Genomic DNA, 24,628 nt, shown 5'->3' on the forward strand with positions numbered 1-24,628 from the left:
TGACCAGCACGGGGGTCGAACCCGCAACCTTGGCAGTATTAGCACCACGCTCTAACCGACTGAGCTAACCGGCCACTTTTGCCCCAAATCTACTCTCTTTTAATGAACTTGGTTTCATTTTGAGCCAGCTACTGACCTTTCAAAGCTTGATCTGTCCACAGTGAAAGGTAAAATACGTTGAAAGTTGACTAATTCTTAGAGAGCCCATCAAAAGCATAGGAATAAATCTTAAATGAGAATTGACAAGCTTTTTTTATATTATGAGCAATATGTTGCCACCAACCACTCTGACTTGTCACGTGATGAGCCAGTAAATGACGCCATTGCTTGGATTAGTTTTTGCCTGCATTACAATTAGTGATAGACTTAGCTGTCAATATTTACAGTTATATCGAATTCCAGTTGCCCAAAACTTCTTAAAAAACGCTTAGAAACTGAAATCTCTGGCCATACAATAGATTATATTTCTATTTTGCTTCAAGTTGCTTGGATTAGTTTTGCCTGCATTACAAATAGTGATAGACTTAGCTGTCAATATTCACAGTTATATCGAATTCCAGTTGCCCAAAACTTCTTAAAAAACGCTTAGAAACTGAAATCTCAGGCCATAAAATAGATTATATTTCTATTTTGCTTCAAGTCATTCGGATTAGTTTTGCCTGCATTACAATTAGTGATAGACTTAGCTGTCAATATTTACAGTTATATCGAATTCCATTTGCCCAAAACTTCTTAAAAAACGCTTAGAAACTGAAATTTCTGGCCATACAATAGATTATATTTCTATTTTGCTTCAATTCGTTACTCTGTCATACTTTAAGGTTAACGACGATGTAACATGGCCACTCTCTTACTCAAACCAAGTTATTTCAAGTTTGTAAATTAATTTTACACATTGGATGGATAAAACCTACGGATCTTTTTCCAAAAGTCACTGGATGTGAACAGAAAGCCAAAGGAATAGCCAGCACGGGGGTCGAACCCGCAACCATGGCGTTATTAGCACCATGCTCTAACCGATAGAGCTAACTGGCCACTTTTGCCCCCTAGCTACTCTCTTTTAATGATCTTGCTCTAATTTTGAGCCAGCTACTGACCTCTCAAAGCTTGATCTGTCCACAGTGAAAGGTAAAATACGTTGAAAGTTGACTAATTCTTAGAGAGCCCATGAAAAGCATAGGAACCAATCTTAAATGAGAATTGACAAGCTTTTTTTATATTATGAGCAATATGTTGCCACCAACCACTCTAACTTGTCACGTGATGAGCCAGTAAATTACGCCATTGCTTGGATTAGTTTTTGCCTGCATTACAATTAGTGATAGACTTAGCTGTCAATATTTACAGTTATATCGAATTCCAGTTGCGCAAAACTTTTCAAAAAACGCTTAGAAACTGAAATCTCTGGCCATACAATAGATTATATTTCTATTTTGCTTCAATTCGTTACTCTGTCATACTTTAAGGTTAACGACGATGTAACATGGCCACTCTCTTACTCTAATCAAGTTATTTCAAGTTTGTAAATTAATTTTACACATTTAATGGATAAAACCTACGGATCTTTTACCAAAAGTCACTGGATGTGAACAGAAAGCAAAGGAATGGCCAGCACGGGGGTCGAACCCGCAACCTTGGCGTTATTAGCACCACGCTCTAACCGATTGAGCTTACCGGCCACTTTTGCCCCATATCTACTCTCTTTTAATGATCTTGCTCTAATTTTGAGCCAGCTACTGACCTCTCAAAGCTTGATCTGTCCACAGTGAAAGGTAAAATACGTTGAAAGTTGACTAATTCTTAGAGAGCCCAACAAAAGCATAGGAACCAATCTTAAATGAGAATTGCCAAGCTTTTTTTATATTATGAGCAATATGTTGCCACCAACCACTCTAACTTGTCAAGTGATGAGCCAGTAAATTACGCCATTGCTTGGATTAGTTTTTGCCTGCATTACAATTAGTGATATACTTAGCTGTCAATATTTACAGTTATATCAAATTCCAGTTGCCCAAAACTTCTTAAAAAACGCTTAGAAACTGAAATCTCTGGCCATACAATAGATTATATTTCTGTTTTGCTTCAAGTTGCTTGGATTAGTTTTGCCTGCATTACAATTAGTGATATACTTAGCTGTCAATATTTACAGTTATATCGAATTCCAGTTGCCCAAAACTTCTTAAAAAAAGCTTAGAAACTGAAATCTCTGGCCATACAATAGATTATATTTCTGTTTTTCTTCAAGTTGCATGGATTAGTTTTGAGTGCATTACAATTAGTGATAGACTTAGCTGTCAATATTTACAGTTATATCGAATTCCAGTTGCCCAAAACTTCTTAAAAAAACGCTTAGAAACTGAAATCTCTGGCCATACAATACATTGTATTTCAATTTTGCTTCAATTCGTTACTCTGTCATACTTTAAGGTTAACGACGATGTAACATGGCCACTCTCTTTCTCTAACCAAGTTATTTCAAGTTTGTAAATTAATTTTACACATTGGATGGATAAAACCTTCGGATCTTTTTCCAAAAGTCACTGGATGTGAACAGAAAGCCAAAGGAATGGCCAGCACAGGAGTGGACCCCGCAACCTTGGCGTTATTAGCACCACGCTTTAACCGATTGAGCTAACCGGCCACTTTTGCCCCATATCTATTCTCTTTTAATGAACTTGCTCTAATTTTGAGCCAGCTACTGACCTCTCAAAGCTTGATCTGTCCACAGTGAAAGGTAAAATACGTTGAAAGTTGACTAATTCTTAGAGAGCCCATGAAAAGCATAGGAACCAATCTTAAATGAGAATTGACAAGCTTTTTTTATATTATGAGCAATATGTTGCCACCAACCACTCTAACTTGTCACGTGATGAGCCAGTAAATTACGCCATTGCTTGGATTAGTTTTTGCCTGCATTACAATTAGTGATAGACTTAGCTGTCAATATTTACAGTTATATCGAATTCCAGTTGCCCAAAACTTCTTAAAAAATGCTTAGAAACTGAAATCTCTGGCCATACAATAGGTTATATTTCTATTTTGCTTCAAGTTGCTTGGATTAGTTTTGCCTGCATTACAATTAGTGATAGACTTAGCTGTCAATATTTACAGTTATATCGAATTTCAGTTGCCCAAAACTTCTTAAAAAACACTTAGAAACTGAAATCTCAGGCCATAAAATAGATTATATTTCTATTTTGCTTCAAGTCACTTGGATTAGTTTTGCCTGCATTACAATTAGTGATAGACTTAGCTGTCAATATTTACAGTTATATCGAATTCCATTTGCCCAAAACTTCTTAAAAAACGCTTAGAAACTGAAATCTCAAGCCATACAATAGATTATATTTCTATTTTGCTTCAATTCGTTACTCTGTCATACTTTAAGGTTAACGACGATGTAACATGGCCACTCTCTTACTCAAACCAAGTTATTTCAAGTTTGTAAATTAATTTTACACATTGGATGGATAAAACGTACGGATCTTTTTCCAAAAGTCACTGGATGTGAACAGAAAGCCAAAGGAATAGCCAGCACGGGGGTCGAACCCGCAACCTTGGCGTTATTAGCACCACGCTCTAACCGATAGAGCTAACTGGCCACTTTTGCCCCATATCTACTCTCTTTTAATGATCTTGCTTTAATTTTGAGCCAGCTACTGACCTCTCAAAGCTTGATCTGTCCACAGTGAAAGGTAAAATACGTTGAAAGTTGACTAATTCTTAGAGAGCCCATCAAAAGCATAGGAACCAATCTTAAATGAGAATTGACAAGCTTTTTTTATATTATGAGCAATATGTTGCCACCAACCACTCTAACTTGTCACGTGATGAGCCAGTAAATTACGCCATTGCTTGGATTAGTTTTTGCCTGCATTACAATTAGTGATAGACTTAGCTGTCAATATTTACAGTTATATCGAATTCCAGTTGCCCAAAACTTCTTAAAAAACACTTAGAAACTGAAATCTCTGGCCATACAATACATTATATTTCTATTTTGCTTCAAGTTGCTTGGATTAGTTTTGCCTGCATTACAATTAGTGATAGACTTAGCTGTCAATATTTACAGTTATATCGAATTCCAGTTGCCCAAAACTTCTTAAAAAACGCTTAGAAACTGAAATCTCTGGCCATAAAATAGATTATATTTCTATTTTGCTTCAAGTCGCTTGGATTAGTTTTGCCTGCATTACAATTAGTGATAGACTTAGCTGTCAATATTTACAGTTATATCGAATTCCAGTTGCCCAAAACTTCTTAAAAAACGCTTAGAAAGTGAAATCTCAGGCCATAAAATAGATTATATTTCTATTTTGCTTCAAGTCACTTGGATTAGTTTTGCCTGCATTACAATTAGTGATAGACTTAGCTGTCAATATTTACAGTTATATCGAATTCCATTTGCCCAAAACTTCTTAAAAAACGATTAGAAACTGAAATGTCTGGCCATACAATAGATTATATTTCTATTTTGCTTCAATTCGTTACTCTGTCATACTTTAAGGTTAACGACGATGTAACATGGCCACTCTCTTACTCAAACCAAGTTATTTCAAGTTTGTAAATTAATTTTACACATTGGATGGATAAAACCTACGGATCTTTTTCCAAAAGTCACTGGATGTGAACAGAAAGCCAAAGGAATAGCCAGCACGGGGGTCGAGCCCGCAACCTTGGCGTTATTAGCACCACACTCTAACCGATAGAGCTAACTGGCCACTTTTGCCCCATATCTACTCTCTTTTAATGATCTTGCTCTAATTTTGAGCCAGCTACTGACCTCTCAAAACTTGATCTGTCCACAGTGAAAGGTAAAATACGTTGAAAGTTGACTAATTCTTAGAGAGCCCATCAAAAGCATAGGAACCAATCTTAAATGAGAATTGACAAGCTTTTTTTATATTATGAGCAATATGTTGCCACCAACCACTCTAACTTGTCACGTGATGAGCCAGTAAATTGCGCCATTGCTTGGATTAGTTTTTGCCTGCATTACAATTAGTGATATACTTAGCTGTCAATATTTACAGTTATATCGAATTCCAGTTGCCCAAAACTTCTTAAAAAACACTTAGAAACTGAAATCTCTGGCCATACAATACATTATATTTCTATTTTGCTTCAAGTTGCTTGGATTAGTTTTGCCTGCATTACAATTAGTGATAGACTTAGCTGTCAATATTTACAGTTATATCGAATTCCAGTTGCCCAAAACTTCTTAAAAAACGCTTAGAAACTGAAATCTCTGGCCATAAAATAGATTATATTTCTATTTTGCTTCAAGTCGCTTGGATTAGTTTTGCCTGCATTACAATTAGTGATAGACTTAGCTGTCAATATTTACAGTTATATCGAATTCCAGTTGCCCAAACCTTTTCAAAAAACGCTTAGAAACTGAAATCTCTGGCCATACAATAGATTATATTTCTATTTAGCTTCAATTCGTTACTCTGTCATACTTTAAGGTTAACGACGATGTAACATGGCCACTCTCTTACTCTAACCAAGTTATTTCAAGTTTGTAAATTAGTTTTACACATTGGATGGATAAAACCTACGGATCTTTTTTCAAAAGTCACTGGATGTGAACAGAAAGCAAAGGAATGGCCAGCACGGGAGTCGAACCCGCAACCTTGGCGTTATTAGCACCACGCTCTAACCGATTGCGCTAACCGGCCACTTTTGTCCCATATCTACTCTCTTTTAATGAACTTGGTCTAATTTTGAGCCAGCTACTGACCTTTCAAAGCTTGATCTGTCCACAGTGAAAGGTAAAATACGTTGAAAGTTGACTAATTCTTAGAGAGCCCATCAAAAGCATAGGAACCAATCTTAAATGAGAATTGACAAGCTTTTTTTATATTATGAGCAATATGTTTCCACCAACCACTCTGACTTGTCACGTGATGAGCCAGTAAATGACGCCATTGCTTGGATTAGTTTTTGCCTGCATTACAATTAGTGATAGACTTAGCTGTCAATATTTACAGTTATATCGAATTCCAGTTGCCCAAAACTTCTTAAAAAACGCTTAGAAACTGAAATCTCTGGCCATACAATAGATTATATTTCTATTTTGCTTCAAGTTGCTTGGATTAGTTTTGCCTGCATTACAAATAGTGATAGACTTAGCTGTCAATATTTACAGTTATATCGAATTCCAGTTGCCCAAAACTTCTTAAAAAACGCTTAGAAAGTGAAATCTCAGGCCATAAAATAGATTATATTTCTATTTTGCTTCAAGTCACTTGGATTAGTTTTGCCTGCATTACAATTAGTGATAGACTTAGCTGTCAATATTTACAGTTATATCGAATTCCATTTGCCCAAAACTTCTTAAAAAACGATTAGAAACTGAAATGTCTGGCCATACAATAGATTATATTTCTATTTTGCTTCAATTCGTTACTCTGTCATACTTTAAGGTTAACGACGATGTAACATGGCCACTCTCTTACTCAAACCAAGTTATTTCAAGTTTGTAAATTAATTTTACACATTGGATGGATAAAACCTACGGATCTTTTTCCAAAAGTCACTGGATGTGAACAGAAAGCCAAAGGAATAGCCAGCACGGGGGTCGAGCCCGCAACCTTGGCGTTATTAGCACCACACTCTAACCGATAGAGCTAACTGGCCACTTTTGCCCCATATCTACTCTCTTTTAATGATCTTGCTCTAATTTTGAGCCAGCTACTGACCTCTCAAAACTTGATCTGTCCACAGTGAAAGGTAAAATACGTTGAAAGTTGACTAATTCTTAGAGAGCCCATCAAAAGCATAGGAACCAATCTTAAATGAGAATTGACAAGCTTTTTTTATATTATGAGCAATATGTTGCCACCAACCACTCTAACTTGTCACGTGATGAGCCAGTAAATTGCGCCATTGCTTGGATTAGTTTTTGCCTGCATTACAATTAGTGATATACTTAGCTGTCAATATTTACAGTTATATCGAATTCCAGTTGCCCAAAACTTCTTAAAAAACACTTAGAAACTGAAATCTCTGGCCATACAATACATTATATTTCTATTTTGCTTCAAGTTGCTTGGATTAGTTTTGCCTGCATTACAATTAGTGATAGACTTAGCTGTCAATATTTACAGTTATATCGAATTCCAGTTGCCCAAAACTTCTTAAAAAACGCTTAGAAACTGAAATCTCTGGCCATAAAATAGATTATATTTCTATTTTGCTTCAAGTCGCTTGGATTAGTTTTGCCTGCATTACAATTAGTGATAGACTTAGCTGTCAATATTTACAGTTATATCGAATTCCAGTTGCCCAAACCTTTTCAAAAAACGCTTAGAAACTGAAATCTCTGGCCATACAATAGATTATATTTCTATTTAGCTTCAATTCGTTACTCTGTCATACTTTAAGGTTAACGACGATGTAACATGGCCACTCTCTTACTCTAACCAAGTTATTTCAAGTTTGTAAATTAATTTTACACATTGGATGGATAAAACCTACGGATCTTTTTCCAAAAGTCACTGGATGTGAACAGAAAGCAAAGGAATGGCCAGCACGAGAGTCGAACCCGCAACCTTGGCGTTATTAGCACCACGCTCTAATCGATTGAGCTAACCGGCCACTTTTGTCCCATATCTACTCTCTTTTAATGAACTTGGTCTAATTTTGAGCCAGCTACTGACCTTTCAAAGCTTGATCTGTCCACAGTGAAAGGTAAAATACGTTGAAAGTTGACTAATTCTTAGAGAGCCCATCAAAAGCATAGGAACCAATCTTAAATGAGAATTGACAAGCTTTTTTTATATTATGAGCAATATGTTGCCACCAACCACTCTGACTTGTCACGTGATGAGCCAGTAAATGACGCCATTGCTTGGATTAGTTTTTGCCTGCATTACAATTAGTGATAGACTTAGCTGTCAATATTTACAGTTATATCGAATTCCAGTTGCCCAAAACTTCTTAAAAAACGCTTAGAAACTGAAATCTCTGGCCATACAATAGATTATATTTCTATTTTGCTTCAAGTCACTTGGATTAGTTTTGCCTGCATTACAATTAGTGATAGACTTAGCTGTCAATATTTACAGTTATATCGAATTCCATTTGCCCAAAACTTCTTAAAAAATGCTTAGAAACTGAAATTTCTGGCCATACAATAGATTATATTTCTATTTTGCTTCAATTCGTTACTCTGTCATACTTTAAGGTTAACGACGATGTAACATGGCCACTCTCTTACTCAAACCAAGTTATTTCAAGTTTGTAAATTAATTTTACACATTGGATGGATAAAACCTACGGATCTTTTTCCAAAAGTCACTGGATGTGAACAGAAAGCCAAAGGAATAGCCAGCACGGGGGTCGAGCCCGCAACCTTGGCGTTATTAGCTCCACGCTCTAACCGATAGAGCTAACTGGCCACTTTTGCCCCATATCTACTCTCTTTTAATGATCTTGCTCTAATTTTGAGCCAGCTACTGACCTCTCAAAGCTTGATCTGTCCACAGTGAAAGGTAAAATACGTTGAAAGTTGACTAATTCTTAGAGAGCCCATCAAAAGCATAGGAACCAATCTTAAATGAGAATTGACAAGCTTTTTTTATATTATGAGCAATATGTTGCCACCAACCACTCTAACTTGTCACGTGATGAGCCAGTAAATTACGCCATTGCTTGGATTAGTTTTTGCCTGCATTACAATTAGTGATATACTTAGCTGTCAATATTTACAGTTATATCGAATTCCAGTTGCCCAAAACTTCTTAAAAAACGCTTAGAAACTGAAATCTCTGGCCATACAATGCATTATATTTCTATTTTGCTTCAAGTTGCTTGGATTAGTTTTGCCTGCCATACAAATAGTGATAGACTTAGCTGTCAATATTTACAGTTATATCGAATTCCAGTTGCCCAAAACCTCTTAAAAAACACTTAGAAGCTGAAATCTCTGGCCATAAAATAGATTATATTTCTATTTTGCTTCAAGTCCCTTGGATTAGTTTTGAGTGCATTACAATTAGTGATAGACTTAGCTGTCAATATTTACAGTTATATCGAATTCCAGTTGCCCAAAACTTCTTAAAAAACGCTTAGAAACTGAAATCTCTGGCCATACAATAGATTGTATTTCAATTTTGCTTCAATTCGTTACTCTGTCATACTTTAAGGTTAACGACGATGTAACATGGCCACTCTCTTACTCTAACCAAGTTATTTCAAGTTTGTAAATTAATTTTACACATTGGATGGATAAAACCTTCGGATCTTTTTCCAAAAGTCACTGGATGTGAACAGAAAGCCAAAGGAATGGCCAGCACAGGAGTGGACCCCGCAACCTTGGCGTTATTAGCACCACGCTTTAACCGATTGAGCTAACCGGCCACTTTTGCCCCATATCTATTCTCTTTTAATGAACTTGCTCTAATTTTGAGCCAGCTACTGACCTCTCAAAGCTTGATCTGTCCACAGTGAAAGGTAAAATACGTTGAAAGTTGACTAATTCTTAGAGAGCCCATGAAAAGCATAGGAACTAATCTTAAATGAGAATTGACAAGCTTTTTTTATATTATGAGCAATATGTTGCCACCAACCTCTCTAACTTGTCACGTGATGAGCCAGTAAATTACGCCATTGCTTGGATTAGTTTTTGCCTGCATTACAATTAGTGATAGACTTAGCTGTCAATATTTACAGTTATATCGAATTCCAGTTGCCCAAAACTTCTTAAAAAACACTTAGAAACTGAAATCTTTGGCCATACAATGCATTATATTTCTATTTTGCTTCAAGTTGCTTGGATTAGTTTTGCCTGCATTACAATTAGTGATAGACTTAGCTGTCAATATTTACAGTTATATCGAATTCCAGTTGCCCAAAACTTCTTAAAAAACACTTAGAAACTGAAATCTCTGGCCATGAAATAGGTTATATTTCTATTTTGCTTCAAGTCGCTTGGATTAGTTTTGCCTGCATTACAATTAGTGATAGACTTAGCTGTCAATATTTACAGTTATATCGAATTCCAGTTGCCCAAAACTTCTTAAAAAACGCTTAGAAACTGAAATCTCTGGCCATACAATAGATTATATTTCTATTTTGCTTCAATTCGTTACTCTGTCATACTTTAAGGTTAACGACGATGTAACATGGCCACTCTCTTACTCTAACCAAGTTATTTCAAGTTTGTAAATTAATTTTACACATTGGATGGATAAAACCTACGGATCTTTTACCAAAAGTCACTGGATGTGAACAGAAAGCAAAGGAATGGCCAGCACGGGGGTCGAACCCGCAACCTTGGCGTTATTAGCACCACGCTCTTACCGATTGAGCTAACCGACCACTTTTGCCCCATATCTATTCTCTTTTAATGAACTTCCTCTAATTTTGAGCCAGCTACTGACCTCTCAAAGCTTGATCTGTCCACAGTGAAAGGTAAAATACGTTGAAAGTTGACTAATTCTTAGAGAGCCCATGAAAAGCATAGGAACCAATCTTAAATGAGAATTGACAAGCTTTTTTTATATTATGAGCAATATGTTGCCACCAACCACTCTAACTTGTCACGTGATGAGCCAGTAAATTACGCCATTGCTTGGATTAGTTTTTGCCTGCATTACAATTAGTGATTGACTTAGCTGTCAATATTTACAGTTATATCGAATTCCAGTTGCCCAAAACTTCTTAAAAAATGCTTAGAAACTGAAATCTCTGGCCATACAATAGGTTATATTTCTATTTTGCTTCAAGTTGCTTATATTAGTTTTGCCTGCATTACAATTAGTGATAGACTTAGCTGTCAATATTTACAGTTATATCGAATTCCAGTTGTCCAAAACTTCTTAAAAAACACTTAGAAACTGAAATCTCTGGCCATACAATAGATTATATTTCTATTTTGCTTCAATTCGTTACTCTGTCATACTTTAAGGTTAACGACGATGTAACATGGCCACTCTCTTACTCTAATCAAGTTATTTCAGGTTTGTAAATTAATTTTACACATTGGATAGATAAAACCTACGGATCTTTTTCCAAAAGTCACTGGATGTGAACAGAAAGCCAAAGGAATGGCCAGCACGGGGGTCGAACCCGCAACCTTGGCATTATTAGCACCACGCTCTAACTGATTGAGCTAACCGGCCACTTTTACCCCATATCTACTGTCTTTTAATGAACTTGCTCTAATTTTGAGCCAGCTACTGACCTCTCAAAGCTTGATCTGTCCACAGTGAAAGGTAAAATACGTTGAAAGTTGACTAATTCTTAGAGAGCCCATCAAAAGCATAGGAACCAATCTTAAATGAGAATTGACAAGCTTTTTTTATATTATGAGCAATATGTTGCCACCAACCACTCTAACTTGTCACGTGATGAGCCAGTAAATTACGCCATTGCTTGGATTAGTTTTTGACTGCATTACAATTAGTGATAGACCTAACTGTCAATACTTACAGTTATATCGAATTCCAGTTGCCCAAAACTTCTTAAAAAACGCTTAGAAACTGAATGCTCTGGCTATACAATAGATTATATTTCTATTTTGCTTCAATTCGTTACTCTGTCATACTTTAAGGTTAACGACGATGTAACATGGCCACTCTCTTACTCTAACCAAGTTATTTCAGGTTTGTAAATTAATTTTACACATTGGATAGATAAAACCTACGGATCTTTTTCCAAAAGTCACTGGATGTGAACAGAAGCCAAAGGAATGGCCAGCACTGGGGTCGAACCCGCAACCTTGGCTTTTTTAGCACCATGCTCTAACCGATTGAGCTAACCGGCCACTTTTGCCCCATATCTACTCTCTTTTAATGAACTTGCTCTAATTTTGAGCCAGCTACTGACCTCTCAAAGCTTGATCTGTCCACAGTGAAAGGTAAAATACGTTGAAAGTTGACTAATTCTTAGAGAGCCCATCAAAAGCATAGGAACCAATCTTAAATAAGAATTGACAAGCTTTTTTTATATTATGAGCAATATGTTGCCACCAACCACTCTAACTTGTCACGTGATGAGCCAGTAAATTATGCCATTGCTTGGATTAGTTTTTGCCTGCATTACAATTAGTGATAGACTTAGCTGTCAATATTTACAGTTATATCGAATTCCAGTTGCCCAAAACTTCTTAAAAAACACTTAGAAACTGAAATCTCTGGCCATACAATAGGTTATATTTCTATTTTGCTTCAAGTTGCTTTGATTAGTTTTGCCTGCATTACAATTAGTGATAGACTTAGCTGTCAATATTTACAGTTATATCGAATTCCAGTTGCCCAAAACTTCTTAAAAAACGCTTAGAAACTGAAATCTCTGGCCATACAATAGGTTATATTTCTATTTTGCTTCAAGTTGCTTGGATTAGTTTTGCCTGCATTACAATTAGTGATAGACTTAGCTGTCAATATTTACAGTTATATCGAATTTCAGTTGCCCAAAACTTCTTAAAAAACACTTAGAAACTGAAATCTCTGGCCATACAATACATTATATTTCTATTTTGCTTCAAGTTGCTTGGATTAGTTTTGCCTGCATTACAATTAGTGATAGACTTAGCTGTCAACATTTACAGTTATATCGAATTCCAGTTGCCCGAAACTTCTTAAAAAACGCTTAGAAACTGAAATCTCTGGCCATAAAATAGATTATATTTCTATTTTGCTTCAAGTCGCTTGGATTAGTTTTGCCTGCATTACAATTAGTGATAGACTTAGCTGTCAATATTTACAGTTATATCGAATTCCAGTTGCCCAAAACTTTTCAAAAAACGCTTAGAAACTGAAATCCCTGGCCATACAATAGATTATATTTCTATTTTGCTTCAATTCGTTACTCTGTCATACTTTAAGGTTAACGACGATGTAACATGGCCACTCTCTTACTCTAACCAAGTTATTTCAAGTTTGTATATTAATTTTACACATTGGATGGATAAAACCTATGGATCTTTTTCCAAAAGTCACTGGATGTAAACAGAAAGCAAAGGAATGGCCAGCACGGGGGTCGAACCCGCAACCTTGGCGTTATTAGCACCACGCTCTAACCGATTGAGCTAACCGGCCATTTTTGCCCCATATCTACTCTCTTTTAATGATCTTGCTCTAATTTTGAGCCAGCTACTGACCTCTCAAAGCTTGATCTGTCCACAGTGAAAGGTAAAATACGTTGAAAGTTGACTAATTCTTAGAGAGCCCATCAAAAGCATAGGAACCAATCTTAAATGAGAATTGACAAGTTTTTTTTATATTATGAGCAATATGTTGCCACCAACCACTCTAACTTGTCACGTGATGAGCCAGTAAATTACGCCATTGCTTGGATTAGTTTTTCCCTGCATTACAATTAGTGATAGACTTAGCTGTCAATATTTACAGTTATATCGAATTCCAGTTGCCCAAAACTTCTTAAAAAACGCTTAGAAACTGAAATCTCTGGCCATACAATAGATTATATTTCTGTTTTGCTTCAAGTTGCTTGGATTAGTTTTGCCTGCATTACAAATAGTGATAGACTTAGCTGTCAATATTTACAGTTATATCGAATTCCAGTTGCCCAAAACTTCTTAAAAAACGCTTAGAAACTGAAATCTCTGGCCATACAATAGATTGTATTTCAATTTTGCTTCAATTCGTTACTCTGTCATACTTTAAGGTTAACGACGATGTAACATGGCCACTCTCTTACTCTAACCAAGTTATTTCAAGTTTGTAAATTAATTTTACACATTGGATGGATAAAACCTTCGGATCTTTTTCCAAAAGTCACTGGATGTGAACAGAAAGCCAAAGGAATGGCCAGCACGGGAGTCGAACCCGCAACCTTGGCGTTATTAGCACCACGCTCTAACCGATTGAGCTAACCGGCCACTTTTGCCCATTATCTATTCTCTTTTAATGAACTTGCTCTAATTTTGAGCCAGCTACTGACCTCTCAAAGCTTGATCTGTCCACAGTGAAAGGTAAAATACGTTGAAAGTTGACTAATTCTTAGAGAGCCCATCAAAAGCATAGGAACCAATCTTAAATGAGAATTGACAAGCTTTTTTTATATTATGAGCAATATGTTGCCACCAACCACTCTAACTTTTCACGTGATGAGCCAGTAAATTACGCCATTGCTTGGATTAGTTTTTGACTGCATTACAATTAGTGATAGACTTAACTGTCAATACTTACAGTTATATCGAATTCCAGTTGCCCAAAACTTCTTAAAAAACGCTTAGAAACTGAATGCTCTGGCCATACAATAGATTATATTTCTATTTTGCTTCAATTCGTTACTCTGTCATACTTTAAGGTTAACGACGATGTAACATGGCCACTCTCTTACTCTAACCAAGTTATTTTAATTTTGTAAATTAATTTTACACATTGGATGGATAAAACCTACAGATCTTTTTCCAAAAGTCACTGGATGTGAACAAAAGCCAAAGGAATGGCCAGCACTGGGGTCGAACCCGCAACCTTGGCTTTATTAGAACCACGCTCTAACCGATTGAGCTAACCGGCCACTTTTGCCCCATATCTACTCTCTTTTAATGAACTTGCTCTAATTTTGAGCCAGCTACTTACCTCTCAAAGCTTGATCTGTCCACAGTGAAAGGTAAAATACGTTGAAAGTTGACTAATTCTTAGAGAGCCCATCAAAAGCATAGGAACCAATCTTAAATGAGAATTGACAAGCTTTTTTTATATTATGAGCAATATGTTGCCACCAACCACTCTGACTTGTTACGTGATGAGCCAGTAAATGACGCCATTGCTTGGATTAGTTTTTGCCTGCATTACAATTAGTGATAGACTTAGCTGTCAATATTTACAGTTATATCGAATTCCAGTTGCCCAAAACTTTTCAAAAAACGCTTAGAAACTGAAATCCCTGGCCATACAATAAATTATATTTCTATTTTGCTTCAATTCATTACTCTGTCATACTTTAAGGTTAACGACGATGTAATATGGCCACTCTCTTACTTTATCCAAGTTATTTCAAGTTTGTAAATTAATTTTACACATTGGATGTATAAAACCTATGGATCTTTTTCCAAAAGTCACTGAATGTGAACAGAAAGCAAAGGAATGGCCAGCACGGGGGTCGAACCCGTAACCTTGGCGTTATTAGCACCACGCTCTAACCGATTGAGCTAACCGGCCATTTTTGCCCCATATCTACTCTCTTTTAATGATCTTGCTCTAATTTTGAGCCAGCTACTGACCTCTCAAAGCTTATTCTGTCCACAGTGAAAGGTAAAATACGTTGAAAGTTGACTAATTCTTAGAGAGCCCATCAAAAGCATAGGAACCAATCTTAAATGAGAATTGACAAGCTTTTTTTATATTATGAGCAATATGTTGCCACCAACCACTCTAACTTGTCACGTGATGAGCCAGTAAATTACGCCATTGCTTGGATTAGTTTTTGCCTGCATTACAATTAGTGATAGACTTAGCTGTCAATATTTACAGTTATATCGAATTCCAGTTGCCCAAAACTTCTTAAAAAACGCTTAGAAACTGAAATCTCTGGCCATACAATAGATTATATTTCTGTTTTGCTTCAAGTTGCTTGGATTAGTTTTGCCTGCATTACAAATAGTGATAGACTTAGCTGTCAATATTTACAGTTATATCGAATTCCAGTTGCCCAAAACTTCTTAAAAAACGCTTAGAAACTGAAATCTCTGGCCATAAAATAGATTATATTTCTATTTTGCTTCAAGTCCCTTGGATTAGTTTTGCCTGCATTACAATTAGTGATAGACTTAGCTGTTAATATTTACAGTTATATCGAATTCAAGTTGCCCAAAACTTCTTAAAAAACGCTTAGAAACTGAAATCTCTGGCCATACAATAGATTGTATTTCAATTTTGCTTCAATTCGTTACTCTGTCATACTTTAAGGTTAACGACGATGTAACATGGCCACTCTTTTACTCAAACCAAGTTATTTCAAGTTTGTAAATTAATTTTACACATTGGATGGATAAAACCTACGGATCTTTTTCCAAAAGTCACTGGATGTGAACAGAAAGCCAAAGGAATAGCCAGCACGGGGGTCGAGCCCGCAACCTTGGCGTTATTAGCACCACACTCTAACCGATAGAGCTAACTGGCCACTTTTGCCCCATATCTACTCTCTTTTAATGATCTTGCTCTAATTTTGAGCCAGCTACTGACCTCTCAAAACTTGATCTGTCCACAGTGAAAGGTAAAATACGTTGAAAGTTGACTAATTCTTAGAGAGCCCATCAAAAGCATAGGAACCAATCTTAAATGAGAATTGACAAGCTTTTTTTATATTATGAGCAATATGTTGCCACCAACCACTCTAACTTGTCACGTGATGAGCCAGTAAATTGCGCCATTGCTTGGATTAGTTTTTGCCTGCATTACAATTAGTGATATACTTAGCTGTCAATATTTACAGTTATATCGAATTCCAGTTGCCCAAAACTTCTTAAAAAACACTTAGAAACTGAAATCTCTGGCCATACAATACATTATATTTCTATTTTGCTTCAAGTTGCTTGGATTAGTTTTGCCTGCATTACAATTAGTGATAGACTTAGCTGTCAATATTTACAGTTATATCGAATTCCAGTTGCCCAAAACTTCTTAAAAAACGCTTAGAAACTGAAATCTCTGGCCATAAAATAGATTATATTTCTATTTAGCTTCAATTCGTTACTCTGTCATACTTTAAGGTTAACGACGATGTAACATGGCCACTCTCTTACTCTAACCAAGTTATTTCAAGTTTGTAAATTAGTTTTACACATTGGATGGATAAAACCTACGGATCTTTTTTCAAAAGTCACTGGATGTGAACAGAAAGCAAAGGAATGGCCAGCACGGGAGTCGAACCCGCAACCTTGGCGTTATTAGCACCACGCTCTAACCGATTGCGCTAACCGGCCACTTTTGTCCCATATCTACTCTCTTTTAATGAACTTGGTCTAATTTTGAGCCAGCTACTGACCTTTCAAAGCTTGATCTGTCCACAGTGAAAGGTAAAATACGTTGAAAGTTGACTAATTCTTAGAGAGCCCATCAAAAGCATAGGAACCAATCTTAAATGAGAATTGACAAGCTTTTTTTATATTATGAGCAATATGTTTCCACCAACCACTCTGACTTGTCACGTGATGAGCCAGTAAATGACGCCATTGCTTGGATTAGTTTTTGCCTGCATTACAATTAGTGATAGACTTAGCTGTCAATATTTACAGTTATATCGAATTCCAGTTGCCCAAAACTTCTTAAAAAACGCTTAGAAACTGAAATCTCTGGCCATACAATAGATTATATTTCTATTTTGCTTCAAGTTGCTTGGATTAGTTTTGCCTGCATTACAAATAGTGATAGACTTAGCTGTCAATATTTACAGTTATATCGAATTCCAGTTGCCCAAAACTTCTTAAAAAACGCTTAGAAAGTGAAATCTCAGGCCATAAAATAGATTATATTTCTATTTTGCTTCAAGTCACTTGGATTAGTTTTGCCTGCATTACAATTAGTGATAGACTTAGCTGTCAATATTTACAGTTATATCGAATTCCATTTGCCCAAAACTTCTTAAAAAACGATTAGAAACTGAAATGTCTGGCCATACAATAGATTATATTTCTATTTTGCTTCAATTCGTTACTCTGTCATACTTTAAGGTTAACGACGATGTAACATGGCCACTCTCTTACTCAAACCAAGTTATTTCAAGTTTGTAAATTAATTTTACACATTGGATGGATAAAACCTACGGATCTTTTTCCAAAAGTCACTGGATGTGAACAGAAAGCCAAAGGAATAGCCAGCACGGGGGTCGAGCCCGCAACCTTGGCGTTATTAGCACCACACTCTAACCGATAGAGCTAACTGGCCACTTTTGCCCCATATCTACTCTCTTTTAATGATCTTGCTCTAATTTTGAGCCAGCTACTGACCTCTCAAAACTTGATCTGTCCACAGTGAAAGGTAAAATACGTTGAAAGTTGACTAATTCTTAGAGAGCCCATCAAAAGCATAGGAACCAATCTTAAATGAGAATTGACAAGCTTTTTTTATATTATGAGCAATATGTTGCCACCAACCACTCTAACTTGTCACGTGATGAGCCAGTAAATTGCGCCATTGCTTGGATTAGTTTTTGCCTGCATTACAATTAGTGATATACTTAGCTGTCAATATTTACAGTTATATCGAATTCCAGTTGCCCAAAACTTCTTAAAAAACACTTAGAAACTGAAATCTCTGGCCATACAATACATTATATTTCTATTTTGCTTCAAGTTGCTTGGATTAGTTTTGCCTGCATTACAATTAGTGATAGACTTAGCTGTCAATATTTACAGTTATATCGAATTCCAGTTGCCCAAAACTTCTTAAAAAACGCTTAGAAACTGAAATCTCTGGCAATAAAATAGATTATATTTCTATTTTGCTTCAAGTCGCTTGGATTAGTTTTGCCTGCATTACAATTAGTGATAGACTTAGCTGTCAATATTTACAGTTATATCGAATTCCAGTTGCCCAAACCTTTTCAAAAAACGCTTAGAAACTGAAATCTCTGGCCATACAATAGATTATATTTCTATTTAGCTTCAATTCGTTACTCTGTCATACTTTAAGGTTAACGACGATGTAACATGGCCACTCTCTTACTCTAACCAAGTTATTTCAAGTTTGTAAATTAATTTTACACATTGGATGGATAAAACCTACGGATCTTTTTCCAAAAGTCACTGGATGTGAACAGAAAGCAAAGGAATGGCCAGCACGAGAGTCGAACCCGCAACCTTGGCGTTATTAGCACCACGCTCTAATCGATTGAGCTAACCGGCCACTTTTGTCCCATATCTACTCTCTTTTAATGAACTTGGTCTAATTTTGAGCCAGCTACTGACCTTTCAAAGCTTGATCTGTCCACAGTGAAAGGTAAAATACGTTGAAAGTTGACTAATTCTTAGAGAGCCCATCAAAAGCATAGGAACCAATCTTAAATGAGAATTGACAAGCTTTTTTTATATTATGAGCAATATGTTGCCACCAACCACTCTGACTTGTCACGTGATGAGCCAGTAAATGACGCCATTGCTTGGATTAGTTTTTGCCTGCATTACAATTAGTGATAGACTTAGCTGTCAATATTTACAGTTATATCGAATTCCAGTTGCCCAAAACTTCTTAAAAAACGCTTAGAAACTGAAATCTCTGGCCATACAATAGATTATATTTCTATTTTGCTTCAAGTCACTTGGATTAGTTTTGCCTGCATTACAATTAGTGATAGACTTAGCTGTCAATATTTACAGTTATATCGAATTCCATTTGCCCAAAACTTCTTAAAAAATGCTTAGAAACTGAAATTTCTGGCCATACAATAGATTATATTTCTATTTTGCTTCAATTCGTTACTCTGTCATACTTTAAGGTTAACGACGATGTAACATGGCCACTCTCTTACTCAAACCAAGTTATTTCAAGTTTGTAAATTAATTTTACACATTGGATGGATAAAACCTACGGATCTTTTTCCAAAAGTCACTGGATGTGAACAGAAAGCCAAAGGAATAGCCAGCACGGGGGTCGAGCCCGCAACCTTGGCGTTATTAGCTCCACGCTCTAACCGATAGAGCTAACTGGCCACTTTTGCCCCATATCTACTCTCTTTTAATGATCTTGCTCTAATTTTGAGCCAGCTACTGACCTCTCAAAGCTTGATCTGTCCACAGTGAAAGGTAAAATACGTTGAAAGTTGACTAATTCTTAGAGAGCCCATCAAAAGCATAGGAACCAATCTTAAATGAGAATTGACAAGCTTTTTTTATATTATGAGCAATATGTTGCCACCAACCACTCTAACTTGTCACGTGATGAGCCAGTAAATTACGCCATTGCTTGGATTAGTTTTTGCCTGCATTACAATTAGTGATATACTTAGCTGTCAATATTTACAGTTATATCGAATTCCAGTTGCCCAAAACTTCTTAAAAAACGCTTAGAAACTGAAATCTCTGGCCATACAATGCATTATATTTCTATTTTGCTTCAAGTTGCTTGGATTAGTTTTGCCTGCCATACAAATAGTGATAGACTTAGCTGTCAATATTTACAGTTATATCGAATTCCAGTTGCCCAAAACCTCTTAAAAAACACTTAGAAGCTGAAATCTCTGGCCATAAAATAGATTATATTTCTATTTTGCTTCAAGTCCCTTGGATTAGTTTTGAGTGCATTACAATTAGTGATAGACTTAGCTGTCAATATTTACAGTTATATCGAATTCCAGTTGCCCAAAACTTCTTAAAAAACGCTTAGAAACTGAAATCTCTGGCCATACAATAGATTGTATTTCAATTTTGCTTCAATTCGTTACTCTGTCATACTTTAAGGTTAACGACGATGTAACATGGCCACTCTCTTACTCTAACCAAGTTATTTCAAGTTTGTAAATTAATTTTACACATTGGATGGATAAAACCTTCGGATCTTTTTCCAAAAGTCACTGGATGTGAACAGAAAGCCAAAGGAATGGCCAGCACAGGAGTGGACCCCGCAACCTTGGCGTTATTAGCACCACGCTTTAACCGATTGAGCTAACCGGCCACTTTTGCCCCATATCTATTCTCTTTTAATGAACTTGCTCTAATTTTGAGCCAGCTACTGACCTCTCAAAGCTTGATCTGTCCACAGTGAAAGGTAAAATACGTTGAAAGTTGACTAATTCTTAGAGAGCCCATGAAAAGCATAGGAACTAATCTTAAATGAGAATTGACAAGCTTTTTTTATATTATGAGCAATATGTTGCCACCAACCTCTCTAACTTGTCACGTGATGAGCCAGTAAATTACGCCATTGCTTGGATTAGTTTTTGCCTGCATTACAATTAGTGATAGACTTAGCTGTCAATATTTACAGTTATATCGAATTCCAGTTGCCCAAAACTTCTTAAAAAACACTTAGAAACTGAAATCTTTGGCCATACAATGCATTATATTTCTATTTTGCTTCAAGTTGCTTGGATTAGTTTTGCCTGCATTACAATTAGTGATAGACTTAGCTGTCAATATTTACAGTTATATCGAATTCCAGTTGCCCAAAACTTCTTAAAAAACACTTAGAAACTGAAATCTCTGGCCATGAAATAGGTTATATTTCTATTTTGCTTCAAGTCGCTTGGATTAGTTTTGCCTGCATTACAATTAGTGATAGACTTAGCTGTCAATATTTACAGTTATATCGAATTCCAGTTGCCCAAAACTTCTTAAAAAACGCTTAGAAACTGAAATCTCTGGCCATACAATAGATTATATTTCTATTTTGCTTCAATTCGTTACTCTGTCATACTTTAAGGTTAACGACGATGTAACATGGCCACTCTCTTACTCTAACCAAGTTATTTCAAGTTTGTAAATTAATTTTACACATTGGATGGATAAAACCTACGGATCTTTTACCAAAAGTCACTGGATGTGAACAGAAAGCAAAGGAATGGCCAGCACGGGGGTCGAACCCGCAACCTTGGCGTTATTAGCACCACGCTCTTACCGATTGAGCTAACCGACCACTTTTGCCCCATATCTATTCTCTTTTAATGAACTTCCTCTAATTTTGAGCCAGCTACTGACCTCTCAAAGCTTGATCTGTCCACAGTGAAAGGTAAAATACGTTGAAAGTTGACTAATTCTTAGAGAGCCCATGAAAAGCATAGGAACCAATCTTAAATGAGAATTGACAAGCTTTTTTTATATTATGAGCAATATGTTGCCACCAACCACTCTAACTTGTCACGTGATGAGCCAGTAAATTACGCCATTGCTTGGATTAGTTTTTGCCTGCATTACAATTAGTGATTGACTTAGCTGTCAATATTTACAGTTATATCGAATTCCAGTTGCCCAAAACTTCTTAAAAAATGCTTAGAAACTGAAATCTCTGGCCATACAATAGGTTATATTTCTATTTTGCTTCAAGTTGCTTATATTAGTTTTGCCTGCATTACAATTAGTGATAGACTTAGCTGTCAATATTTACAGTTATATCGAATTCCAGTTGTCCAAAACTTCTTAAAAAACACTTAGAAACTGAAATCTCTGGCCATACAATAGATTATATTTCTATTTTGCTTCAATTCGTTACTCTGTCATACTTTAAGGTTAACGACGATGTAACATGGCCACTCTCTTACTCTAATCAAGTTATTTCAGGTTTGTAAATTAATTTTACACATTGGATAGATAAAACCTACGGATCTTTTTCCAAAAGTCACTGGATGTGAACAGAAAGCCAAAGGAATGGCCAGCACGGGGGTCGAACCCGCAACCTTGGCATTATTAGCACCACGCTCTAACTGATTGAGCTAACCGGCCACTTTTACCCCATATCTACTGTCTTTTAATGAACTTGCTCTAATTTTGAGCCAGCTACTGACCTCTCAAAGCTTGATCTGTCCACAGTGAAAGGTAAAATACGTTGAAAGTTGACTAATTCTTAGAGAGCCCATCAAAAGCATAGGAACCAATCTTAAATGAGAATTGACAAGCTTTTTTTATATTATGAGCAATATGTTGCCACCAACCACTCTAACTTGTCACGTGATGAGCCAGTAAATTACGCCATTGCTTGGATTAGTTTTTGACTGCATTACAATTAGTGATAGACCTAACTGTCAATACTTACAGTTATATCGAATTCCAGTTGCCCAAAACTTCTTAAAAAACGCTTAGAAACTGAATGCTCTGGCTATACAATAGATTATATTTCTATTTTGCTTCAATTCGTTACTCTGTCATACTTTAAGGTTAACGACGATGTAACATGGCCACTCTCTTACTCTAACCAAGTTATTTCAGGTTTGTAAATTAATTTTACACATTGGATAGATAAAACCTACGGATCTTTTTCCAAAAGTCACTGGATGTGAACAGAAGCCAAAGGAATGGCCAGCACTGGGGTCGAACCCGCAACCTTGGCTTTTTTAGCACCATGCTCTAACCGATTGAGCTAACCGGCCACTTTTGCCCCATATCTACTCTCTTTTAATGAACTTGCTCTAATTTTGAGCCAGCTACTGACCTCTCAAAGCTTGATCTGTCCACAGTGAAAGGTAAAATACGTTGAAAGTTGACTAATTCTTAGAGAGCCCATCAAAAGCATAGGAACCAATCTTAAATAAGAATTGACAAGCTTTTTTTATATTATGAGCAATATGTTGCCACCAACCACTCTAACTTGTCACGTGATGAGCCAGTAAATTATGCCATTGCTTGGATTAGTTTTTGCCTGCATTACAATTAGTGATAGACTTAGCTGTCAATATTTACAGTTATATCGAATTCCAGTTGCCCAAAACTTCTTAAAAAACACTTAGAAACTGAAATCTCTGGCCATACAATAGGTTATATTTCTATTTTGCTTCAAGTTGCTTTGATTAGTTTTGCCTGCATTACAATTAGTGATAGACTTAGCTGTCAATATTTACAGTTATATCGAATTCCAGTTGCCCAAAACTTCTTAAAAAACGCTTAGAAACTGAAATCTCTGGCCATACAATAGGTTATATTTCTATTTTGCTTCAAGTTGCTTGGATTAGTTTTGCCTGCATTACAATTAGTGATAGACTTAGCTGTCAATATTTACAGTTATATCGAATTTCAGTTGCCCAAAACTTCTTAAAAAACACTTAGAAACTGAAATCTCTGGCCATACAATACATTATATTTCTATTTTGCTTCAAGTTGCTTGGATTAGTTTTGCCTGCATTACAATTAGTGATAGACTTAGCTGTCAACATTTACAGTTATATCGAATTCCAGTTGCCCGAAACTTCTTAAAAAACGCTTAGAAACTGAAATCTCTGGCCATAAAATAGATTATATTTCTATTTTGCTTCAAGTCGCTTGGATTAGTTTTGCCTGCATTACAATTAGTGATAGACTTAGCTGTCAATATTTACAGTTATATCGAATTCCAGTTGCCCAAAACTTTTCAAAAAACGCTTAGAAACTGAAATCCCTGGCCATACAATAGATTATATTTCTATTTTGCTTCAATTCGTTACTCTGTCATACTTTAAGGTTAACGACGATGTAACATGGCCACTCTCTTACTCTAACCAAGTTATTTCAAGTTTGTATATTAATTTTACACATTGGATGGATAAAACCTATGGATCTTTTTCCAAAAGTCACTGGATGTAAACAGAAAGCAAAGGAATGGCCAGCACGGGGGTCGAACCCGCAACCTTGGCGTTATTAGCACCACGCTCTAACCGATTGAGCTAACCGGCCATTTTTGCCCCATATCTACTCTCTTTTAATGATCTTGCTCTAATTTTGAGCCAGCTACTGACCTCTCAAAGCTTGATCTGTCCACAGTGAAAGGTAAAATACGTTGAAAGTTGACTAATTCTTAGAGAGCCCATCAAAAGCATAGGAACCAATCTTAAATGAGAATTGACAAGTTTTTTTTATATTATGAGCAATATGTTGCCACCAACCACTCTAACTTGTCACGTGATGAGCCAGTAAATTACGCCATTGCTTGGATTAGTTTTTCCCTGCATTACAATTAGTGATAGACTTAGCTGTCAATATTTACAGTTATATCGAATTCCAGTTGCCCAAAACTTCTTAAAAAACGCTTAG

General features: G+C 36.2%; 7 non-coding genes across 7 annotated transcripts; all 7 read right to left on the reverse strand.

Annotated features, from left to right (window-relative positions):
* TRNAI-AAU (transfer RNA isoleucine (anticodon AAU)) lies at positions 1 to 74 on the reverse strand. The gene has a single exon. It is a non-coding gene; the product is annotated as a tRNA-Ile (tRNA).
* A 10,178-nt stretch (positions 75 to 10,252) lies between these two features.
* TRNAI-AAU (transfer RNA isoleucine (anticodon AAU)) lies at positions 10,253 to 10,326 on the reverse strand. Its single transcript has one exon. It is a non-coding gene; the product is annotated as a tRNA-Ile (tRNA).
* Positions 10,327 to 12,975: 2,649 nt separating this feature from the next.
* Positions 12,976 to 13,049, reverse strand: TRNAI-AAU (transfer RNA isoleucine (anticodon AAU)). Its single transcript has one exon. It is a non-coding gene; the product is annotated as a tRNA-Ile (tRNA).
* Positions 13,050 to 13,778: 729 nt separating this feature from the next.
* Positions 13,779 to 13,852, reverse strand: TRNAI-AAU (transfer RNA isoleucine (anticodon AAU)). Its single transcript has one exon. It is a non-coding gene; the product is annotated as a tRNA-Ile (tRNA).
* Positions 13,853 to 15,066: 1,214 nt separating this feature from the next.
* TRNAI-AAU (transfer RNA isoleucine (anticodon AAU)) lies at positions 15,067 to 15,140 on the reverse strand. The gene has a single exon. It is a non-coding gene; the product is annotated as a tRNA-Ile (tRNA).
* A 6,334-nt stretch (positions 15,141 to 21,474) lies between these two features.
* On the reverse strand, positions 21,475 to 21,548 carry TRNAI-AAU (transfer RNA isoleucine (anticodon AAU)). Its single transcript has one exon. It is a non-coding gene; the product is annotated as a tRNA-Ile (tRNA).
* Positions 21,549 to 24,197: 2,649 nt separating this feature from the next.
* On the reverse strand, positions 24,198 to 24,271 carry TRNAI-AAU (transfer RNA isoleucine (anticodon AAU)). Its single transcript has one exon. It is a non-coding gene; the product is annotated as a tRNA-Ile (tRNA).
* Between the last annotated feature and the right edge of the window lie 357 nt (positions 24,272 to 24,628).

This window comes from Anomaloglossus baeobatrachus, chromosome 4 (assembly GCF_048569485.1).
Source record: "Anomaloglossus baeobatrachus isolate aAnoBae1 chromosome 4, aAnoBae1.hap1, whole genome shotgun sequence".
NCBI lineage: Eukaryota > Metazoa > Chordata > Amphibia > Anura > Aromobatidae > Anomaloglossus > Anomaloglossus baeobatrachus.